General features: G+C 50.3%; 1 long non-coding RNA gene across 2 annotated transcripts; it reads right to left on the reverse strand.

Moving 5' to 3' along the window:
- Window positions 1-1,221: 1,221 nt before the first annotated feature.
- Window positions 1,222-4,495, reverse strand: LOC106007179. 2 transcript variants are annotated; one of them, XR_001181751.2, is made up of 4 exons: window positions 3,974-4,495; window positions 3,798-3,869; window positions 2,069-2,437; window positions 1,222-1,378 (listed from the first exon to the last, which is right to left on the reverse strand). It is a non-coding gene; the product is annotated as an uncharacterized LOC106007179 (long non-coding RNA). The 2 variants fall into 2 exon arrangements; XR_001181750.2 differs by having other exon boundaries at window positions 2,069-2,287; window positions 3,974-4,484.
- Between the last annotated feature and the right edge of the window lie 5,140 nt (window positions 4,496-9,635).

Below are 9,635 nucleotides of genomic sequence, written 5' to 3' on the forward strand. Positions count from 1 at the left end.
TGCTGTCAAATCAAAACGTCATTATATTAACCTGAGAATTCCCGAGTCACCTCTCATGTTCGTTGAATTTGCAAATTTATGAATTTTAAAATTTTTAGGAATTTTAAAAGACGAGTTTTCTCTGAGAGCTTAGTCCCAACATTTCCACAAACTGATGATCCAAGATCCTTCTGATGCTTTATGAAATGTTAGCCTTGGTAATAATAAACGCCAAACAGAATATTTTTAAATGAAGCATGCAGGCTGAAGGGGAGATTTAGCTTTGTGGGAAATATGACAGGCATGGCCAGCCCTTACCTAGGAGGAAAGTAGGCAGCATTTCTCAGGCGATCAGCTGAGCTGGTTTTCCCTCCCGGAGGAGGGAACTGAACAGAAGTTCTAGAGCTTCGAGAAGCTAAAAGTCCGTTCCACGGCCCACAGCTAAAGCATGAGGGATTCTCTCTCTATGGTCTTAGCTTCCGGACTTAGGGATCTGGACTGAAACCTTCTCTTAGAAGAGGAAACTGTTCCCGTGAGGAGTCTTTAAGCCTAAAGAAGCCTTAAATGTTCTGCTTTGAAGCTCGTGTGTCGCAGGTCCCACCAGGGGGAACCACAGCAGGGATCATTCCCGTCCTTGTCCCCACCCCCAGCCCGCTCCCCCAGTCCCCAGGCCAGAGCTCACACCCCACAGGTGCTGAGTAAATGTTTGCAGAGTAAGGAGACAAATGAACGCTCCAGAAGATGCCACAGACTGCCCCACAGACCGCCCCACAGACTGCCCCACTCACTCGTGTCGCGAACAATAACGTGGGTCCTCTTTATGCTTTTCTTAAGTAAGCGTCACATAAGCAGGGCGTATCTTGGAGGACACAAACAGGGTGTACCTTGGAGAGCAAGTCAGGTCCCATCTTGGTTTGACCTCAACTCTTTCGGCAACCTTGGAAGGTTCGCTTAAATCCCTAGGCTTCAGTTTCCCTGTCTGCGGAGAGTGAACAACAGTAGCAGCCCCCTCTCTGGGCGGGTGGGCGGAGGGCTTGCACTGTACATGGGAAGAATCTGGAAAATTCCCAAAGCAAGCCGGCTCCCATCAGGGGGGAGTAACCAAGTAGCCAATGAGTAACCAAGACTCAAACCCACACAGACTGGCCACAGTCTGCTCCTAACTACTGTCTACTTGACCTTTCCAGTGATTTCTGCTACTTACTTCAACCGATCTGATTAAGTTACTGCACACAGAGAAGATGCTTTGATTTTGTTTTTATTACTCAAGAGGGGGAAAAAATCCAGTATCAATAAGGGTCACGCTTCTGAGCGAGGGAGCTGCTTTCCCGCGTGACCTCAGGAATCAGGCCTTTCACAAATGGCACTAGACCCTTCCTCCAAGGAATCACACAATTTCCTGAAAAAAAATAACATGCTCGAAATAATTACTGTGTTTCTAAATATACCCAGAAACTGCCTTAAGTGAGTTATAAATATTATTTTTAATCTTCGTAACAACCCTAAGAGATATGTCTCACTATTATCCTCAGTGTACAGATGAGGAAAGCCAAGAACAGAGAAATTAAATAATTTCCCCAAGGTCACATAGCCAATGAGTAACCAAGACTCAAACCCACAGACTGGCCACAGTCTGCTCCTAACTACTGTCTACTTGACCTTTCCAGTGATTTCTGCTACTTACTTCAACCGATCTGATTAAGTTACTGCACACAGAGAAGATACTTTGATTTTGTTTTTATTACTCAAGAGGGGGAAAAAAAAGAAACGTATTATTTTCAGGCATCAGCCAGAGCTTAGAAAATACGCCATCTGTTTGTGCCTCAATCCAGTCAGGAAATAACAAAAGGAAATTCAAAAGATGGGGGAAACACTTAAAATGTTTGATTGCCAAGAATTCTACATGGCTTAAGAAAGCCTCCAGCTAAAAAAATAATCTTTGTATCTAATCTTCAATTACAAAGGAATAAATTAATTCCCCCCAGACCGCAGTAAAACTTGAAAGTATTCCCACTTGTCCCATTATTTTTCAATCTGTTCAAAGAAAAACAACCAAAGACCTACAAGGAAATAATTTCAAGGGTCTTACTGTTGTGGATCCAACCACATTAGAAGATCGATGCTTCTTCCGTGCACGTATTTCAGAAAGGCATACTCTACCACAGCCTTGCTCACTCAGCACAGGGGAGAGGGTTGCTAGATACCAGATGTCCAGTCAGGAATCACGCAGAATGGGACGGAATAAACTTCTGGAGCCCACGGCGCAAGGCTATGCTCTGGTCCTTCTTGGAAGTCACACACAGGCGTTCTAAGGATCGATCCATCCAGGAGCACGACACGGGGAGCCATGGGGCCAGGAATGGGAGGACCACACATTGCAAGAAAAACGGGTTGAGAGGAATGGCAGGCAGGACTCAAGCATCCTTAGTCCAAGCCCCAAATGCCATGTGCAAAGTGTCTATAAAAAGCGGATGAGAACAGGTGGTGAGGACAGCTTCCCTCATTCATTAGAAATCCTATCTGTTCCTGTGCATTACGTTCCAGGGACAGAGCCAGGAGATGGTTCAACCAAGCAAGCCAGTGGCAGAGATAAAGTCAATCATTTAGACAAATCCGTTTTCCCAAAAGACCAGAGTACAAGGCAAGACGGGCAGCACCAGGGAGCAAGGCGGAGGGAACTGTTCATGTTTGGCTGTTATTTGTCATGTTTTAAGTTAATGTCCCGACTTGCTCTTCCTGCCAGATGGTCCCTCCAGACAGAAGCGCGTCTTGAGCTGACCCAAGCCTACACAGAGTAGACACCCTCTCAGCTCAGGATGGTGGACGGGGCAGTGGACGGATGGAGAAATGCATCTGCAAACCAAGGACTGAAGGAAACTGGCCAAGCAAGTAAGACCGGACGCGGCCCCTGCACGTCAGGGTCAGGGTAGACCCCGCAGCCCACTTGCTGCCCAGCGCCAGGCAGTTCTGGAGGCCCAGGGTTTCTCAGCGTTAACAAGGAAACAGTGACGACATCGGATTGCGATGAGGAGTAAAGGCAATGATGTATCTTCAATGTTTCCAGAGGGTTTGACTCAAGGGAAAAGCTAGTAGTGGTTATGGTGGCTCCAGGAGTCGTGGCGGGCGTCGGGAGGAGATGGTGGGGGGTGTGGGGTAGCGGTCAGGACCACAGCCGTAGAAGTCATGGTGGCAGTGGTCATGGGAATGGTACAGTGGTCCTAATGGTGGTGGCAGTAATGACAATCATCACAGCAACGGTAGTGGTGGTAGCAATGGTGGCCGTGGGAGTGGCGGTCATGGTCGTCATGGCTATAGGACTGGCGGGAACTACAGGGGTTTAGCAGTGGGAGGAGCAGGGGAAGGGGAGTAACTTCCCCGGGACTCTCCCATCACCCCGACAAGGGGCAGGTGCGCCCTTCAGCCGAGGCCAGCCCCCAGGTTGGTGGAAAGTGTGCAGAAGAGGGAAGAAGCTGTGCTACTCGGAAGCCATAGAGACAACCGCCCCAGCCCCCCCCCACTGTGACTGAGGAAAAGAGCAAGGACCTACACGTACAAAAGCTATTTCAATCCTGTCTGAATTTTTTTAAACTGTATTTTCAGATCAGCTTTCTACCCCTTTCTGTCTAGTCTCCATCTCTACAAATGCGGGGAGGGGGATGGAATCTTGTTCCCAACCCGTGGAAGCAGAGAACCCACCCCGACCCCAGTGCAGGTGAAGATGCAGAGAAGCGGGTGGTCTGCTGCACCGCGCGCGGCCTGGACCACAGCGCGGCCTGGACCACAGCGGGGCCGCTGCTTGCGAAACTGAACATGCTTACCGTGGAGCCCAAAGCACACCGTCGCCGGCGTTCACCTGCACACGTACACAAATGTCCATAGCAGTTTTATCCCTAACAGCAAAAGACAGAAATGCCTTTCAATGCCTGAACTTCAGGTTCACAAACCTGGGTCACCCGCGCAGTGCAACAGCCCTCAGCCATGGAAAGCAGCAGACCTGCTTGCACAACGGCCGGGACACGTCTCCAGGGTTTGGTGGGAAAGCCCGTCTCTGTAGGTCACAGACGGCAGGTTCCACTCAGACAACATCGTCAAAAGGACACAAGTGCAAAGACAAAGAACAGATCGCTGGTTGCCAGGGCACAGGGGTGGGGGTGCACGTAAGACGATACACTGGGCTGTCCTTCGTATTGACGGAATATTGATTTTGGCAGAAGTTACGTGAATCTCTGCACGGGGTAAAAATGCACAGGTCTGTACACAAGGACAAACACGAATGAGGGGATGAAAAGTTACTGAATTCTTCGAGCTGATGCAACGTGGTCTGGACTCTGGCCCCGGTTCACTAACAAACATCACTGAGCAGGAAAGCCGGGCGCTTCCTGTGTGCAGAGACTGGGGAGAAAAATGGAGAAAAACCGAGGCTTAATTTCAAGTCCCAGTAGGAATATTTTTTGAAGCAAAAAGGGTATGCATTTAATGGGACGCTAAGAGGCTATTACACACAGAGAGGGAAAAGGTTATCTTAAATAGGTCACGTATAGATGACACCACGAAGGGCCACTGAAACCAAAAAAATGTAGTGATTTCGTCGGAGAGCCATGTAAGTGCCTCTGCCGAGTTGAATCTTTGGCTTCAGCTCCAGATCAAAGCCAGAATCATCCAACGCTTCCTGTCTTGAGCAGGATCGCTCACAACACCTCCCCGACAGGCTGGGCAGCGCAGGCCCCGGGCTCCCATCATGCTCCGCACCGATCCTCTCCCCGGACACAGGGAGGAAGCCAGGAAGGGCCAAATTCAGTAGCTCGCAGAGGAAATCCAATGACACCAAATGTAGGGTTGGTGGGGAAAAGCCTGCACAACCAGCACCAAGCTGCCAGGAGGTAGTGATGAAGCCACCAGCTCCAAAAGGGGTCTCTGTCCCCAGCTATAATTTGGTCACATAGTGGCCATTGTCCTTTTGGATTCATTATTAATCAGAACAGTTGCATGTCCTGTAGCTGGCAGGTACTTTTTCCAGGACAGCAGGGATAATCCCAACTACTTTTGAATTTTCACGCCCCATTCTATAGAGAATGAGACAGACAGACAGACACACACACACAAGAAAGAACTCAAAGGAGCCACGAAAATATTGGAGCTATACAGACTCTCCTTCTGTCTCTCTGTTTCTGCTTCCTGTCTTCCCTCAGGCCATGCCAAGGTCAAAGTCAAAATCGCACTGAAGGGAAACAGGCCAGGAAGATTGTATTCAGGACGATTGCCACAGGGGAGAGAGGTCAGAACTCCGTCCGAGCTCCCCTCGGCTGGAGCAAAGGGCAGGGGCATTTTAGGAGCTGGAGCAGGGGATGTCTCGTCTGTCCGAGCTCCAACTGCCCTGATCCAAAAGGAAAGTAAACCTCATCTTCAGGACAGCAGGCAGTTCTACAACGTGGAGCAAGGGGCCCACAGACATCAGGCTCAGCGCTCCCGTGGAAACAAAAGGCGGGGTGCCACCCTCCCAGAGGCTTACACTTCAAAGAGGGGGCTCCAGGTCCCTGAGAAAGACAGACCTGGGCTGTCAATCTAGCACAAGTCTCTGCAAAGACGTGCCTCTCGAGTGAGCAGAGAAATAGTCCCCACGTGTCTAAGTGAATGGTCTATGAAAGGGAAGGCAGGGCCAGCGACCAGGGAGAAAGCTGTCTGAAATGCAGTGTCTCTCGTGCTTTCCTAATAGGACCAGAGAACCTGTGGGCCTCACCCCACCCCAGGAGGGTGGGGCGGGGGCGGGCAGAGAGGGGCCCGGCGACCGCACCGCACCCTAAGCTGTGCCATCTGGCGCAGGTCAGCCAGCCTTGCGCTCTCTCTGCCCAGCTCGCACCTGCCAGCCCAGCCGGTCTAACGGAAAGGGCTTGGGAGCCGGTGCTTTCCCCCCAGGGCCTCCCATCGCCTCACCCCTTCCCACGAGGACTCCTCAGGCATCCCAGAGCTCACCAGCAGAGAGGTGAGAGGGAAGCCTCCATCGCGAGGCACCACTCCCCATGAGTTACAGCACCATGGGGTGTCGCTCCCCTCTCCCATTTGTGCAGAAATGAGAGCATCCCCAGGGCGGAAGCCAGGGCGGAGCTGACATTTCGGGAGAGCCCAAAACCTATGACCCAGTCCTTGGCCGTGACCATGGCTGGACCCCGAGGCCCAGCCTGTGGGAGGAGAGGTCACCCACAGAGGGTGTCTCCCTCAACTGGGATTGATAAACTCGGCAGACAATCCTTCACACTGTAGGGACCCGAGAGACATGGCGCTAAAGCTGCATGTGGCAAAGCAAACAGGAGGCCGGAGAGATGCAGGGAGCTCCAGGGGCGGCGGGCGGTGCAGGAGGGAAAGCTCCTGGATCCTCCCTCTGGGTCCTGCTGGGGCAAGACTGTTGCCACTGATCCCCTGGGACAGTCTGTCGTATCCCCACTGTGCAGAGGGAGGACCCCCATGGGACAGGCCGGCGGGCTGTCTGTGTGCACACAGAGCCTGGAGATCTAAGACACGTTGGGAAAAGGGAAATTAGATTTGCCTAGAAGGTGGTCTAGTGTGGAGGAGAGGGAATGAACACACACACACACACACACACCCCACATAAGAGATGGTCTTTGCTCATCAGCTAACACAGACTGAGCCGAGGACTAATACTTAGCCGAGAACAGTGGATTAAATATGAGAACACCATTGACGCTACCCGTAAGAGAGGTCACAATGCTTCACAAGTCAGCCCAACAGTGGCCTCTCGGTGTGTGATCCGAGAAGGGGAAATTGCTAGGACAAGCATTTTTTTTCTGTTAATTCTTCTACAGGAAATAACTGAGAACACGTCGAGCTCTCCCTCTAAAACATTCATTTCAGGCACGTGCTTCTTGGTAAGATACCCCGGCCTGCAGCAAAGCAATTATTTATTTTACCATTTGCATTTAAACCAAATGGTATTAAAATTGCTCACGGCTCCATCCCCGATCATACAAAACCAAGGCCAACTCCTCAGCGCGGGTTCTGAAGCAATCTGTCCTCCAAATAATGAGACACTCTGTGGTCCAAATTACAGCCGACTTTATTGTATTTGCCATTTAGATACGATTGTAACACCATTAACCCAAAAAAATGTCCCACGGTATGGCTTTCTGTCAACAGGAAGTCAGCGTCCGGCGACAGTAGGCCAAGAAGATCCTCTCTGCTTTAAGGACACTGAGCCCATTTTGGTAGGTCAGATATTTGGGGGCGGGGGTGAGCAGGTTCTAAATAAAGCAGCCATTCCCACAGCCCCACACACACAGTGTGCGAGGGTCTCGGCGGTGAGAGGTCCTCACTTCCTTCCAGCAGAGGGACTGTCTCCAGAGTCTGCCTGAGCCCAGGAGCACTTCACATTCAAGGGAACCCTCCCTGGGTGAACTTTAATTAGTGGTGAAATATGAGCCCAGATAAGTCAGAGAGGAGGACAGTTCACGCTTGTGGGACTCAATACCCCGGCACCTCCCGAGGAGCCCGTAATTCGCGCACATCGTTTAATTGCTTCTGTTCCAGTTCAACCCCAGAACAGTCCTCGGGAGGAGGGCGGGGAGGAGGGGGGAGAGGGGACAGGGAAGGGCCACCAGCACTCCTGCTCTTCAGAAAGCAGCTGGGAAAGGACATGGCCCGTGTGTCACTTTGTCAGATGATACCCGCCCCCCAGTTTCCATGAGCGTCACTAGGGCCGTGCTCCCCCCTGGGCAAGCAGCGGGCGTCAGCCATCGCCTTCCAATCCCCCACGGGCTTCGGCAGCTCTTGTTTTCTCTCCGGCACATGAGAATTGACCCAGGAGAACAAGGTACCCCATTTAAGACCGCTAATGATTTTTCCCCGGCGGGCCACAGGTTTGTTTTATTTTGTTTTTATTTATTTTCAGCGTAACAGTATTCATTATTTCTGCACCACACCCAGTGCTCCATGCAATCCGTGCCCTCCCCAATACCCACCACCTGGTTCCCCGACCTCCCACCCCCCGCCCCTTCAAAACCCTCAGGTTGTTTTTCAGAGTCCACAGTCTCTCATGGTTCACCTCCCCTTCCAATTTCCCTCAACTCCCTTCTCCTCTCCATCTCCCCATGTCCTCCATGCTATTTGTTATGCTCCACACATAAGTGAAACCATATGATAACGGACTCTCTCTGCTTGACTTATTTCACTCAGCATCATCTCCTCCAGTCCCATCCATGTTGCTACAAAAGTTGGGTATTCGTCCTTTCTGATGGAGGCGTCATACTCCATAGTGTATATGGACCACATCTTCCTTATCCATTCGTCCGTTGAAGGGCATCTTGGTTCTTTCCACAGTTTGGCGACTGTGGCCATTGCTGCTATGAACATTGGGGTACAGATGGCCCTTCTGTTCACTACATCTGTGTATTTGGGGTAAATACCCAGGAGTGCAATGGCAGGGTCATAGGGAAGCTCTATTTTTAATTTCTTGAGGAATCTCCACACTGTTCTCCAAAGTGGCTGCACCAACTTGCATTCCCACCAAGAGTGGAAGAGGGTTCCCCTTTCTCCACATCCTCTCCAACACACGTTCTTTCCTGTCTTGCTAATTTGGGCCATTCTAACTGGTGTAAGGTGGTATCTCAATGTGGTTTTAATTTGAAGCTCCCTGATGGCTAGTGATGATGAACATTTTTTCCTGTGTCTGATAGCCGTTTGTATGTCTTCATTGGAGAAGTGTCTGTTCATATCTTCTGTCCATTTTTAACCCCCCAAAATGAGGGTATCCCTGAGATAGACTCATGTCCATGCGACCCTGAGGGGCCACTTGGTCTGGGTCCCTGCTTCCTGGAGGGTCCCTTTGACCCAGTGCCACTTCAACTCCTCAGCCCCCTGGTCGTCAGACCTGCTCCGTGTAGGAAGGAGGAATCCGCCCAGCTCAGTGATGTCAGGGCATAAATGAGAGCCAAATGGGCCCCTTTCCCTCCAGCCCGCGCTCGAGAATCAAGCTCTCATTTCTCAGACCTTACTCACTCAGAATTTGTGTCCATTGGCCTTGGTCTGAGCTGCTAAAATACTAGCATTAATTTTCAAATTAAATATAAAACTTAGGGGGTGCCTGGGTGGCCAGCTTCAGCGTCCAACTCTTGACCTCAGCTCAGGTCTTGATCTCAAGGTTGAGAGTTCAAGCCGTGGGCTGGGCTCCATGCTGGGTGTAGAGCCAACTTAAAATAAACAAACAAACAAATAAATAAATAAAATCATATGTATGATTTGAGTTTTGAGTTTTCTGGAAGTTTTAAGGAATATATTAATAAATGTGAAAGAGGCTCTCTGCTCAGCAGGCAGCCTGCTTCCTCCTCTCTCTCTCTGCCTGCCTCTCTGGCTACTTGTGATCTCTCTCTCTCTCTCTGTCAAATAAATAAATAAAATCTTAAAAAAAAATAAAAATAAATGTGAAAGAAACATTTGCTTATAAATAGCATGAACAAGATAGCAGGGCACATTTAACCTAATTTCACAGAATAAATTATTTTTGGATACAGAGAAGGACCAGTTAATACACAATAGGCCAAAACCAAACACGAGGCATCATTAACGATTCATTCATTTGCTAAAGCAGAGCTTGGAGCTTGCAGGGCGACCAGTTGCGGATCTTGCGCATCTCGCCAGCGTTGGGGGTG

This window comes from Mustela putorius, unplaced genomic scaffold (assembly GCF_011764305.1).
Source record: "Mustela putorius furo isolate JIRA1106 unplaced genomic scaffold, ASM1176430v1.1 tig00000929_pilon_pilon_pilon, whole genome shotgun sequence".
Classification (NCBI taxonomy): domain Eukaryota; kingdom Metazoa; phylum Chordata; class Mammalia; order Carnivora; family Mustelidae; genus Mustela; species Mustela putorius.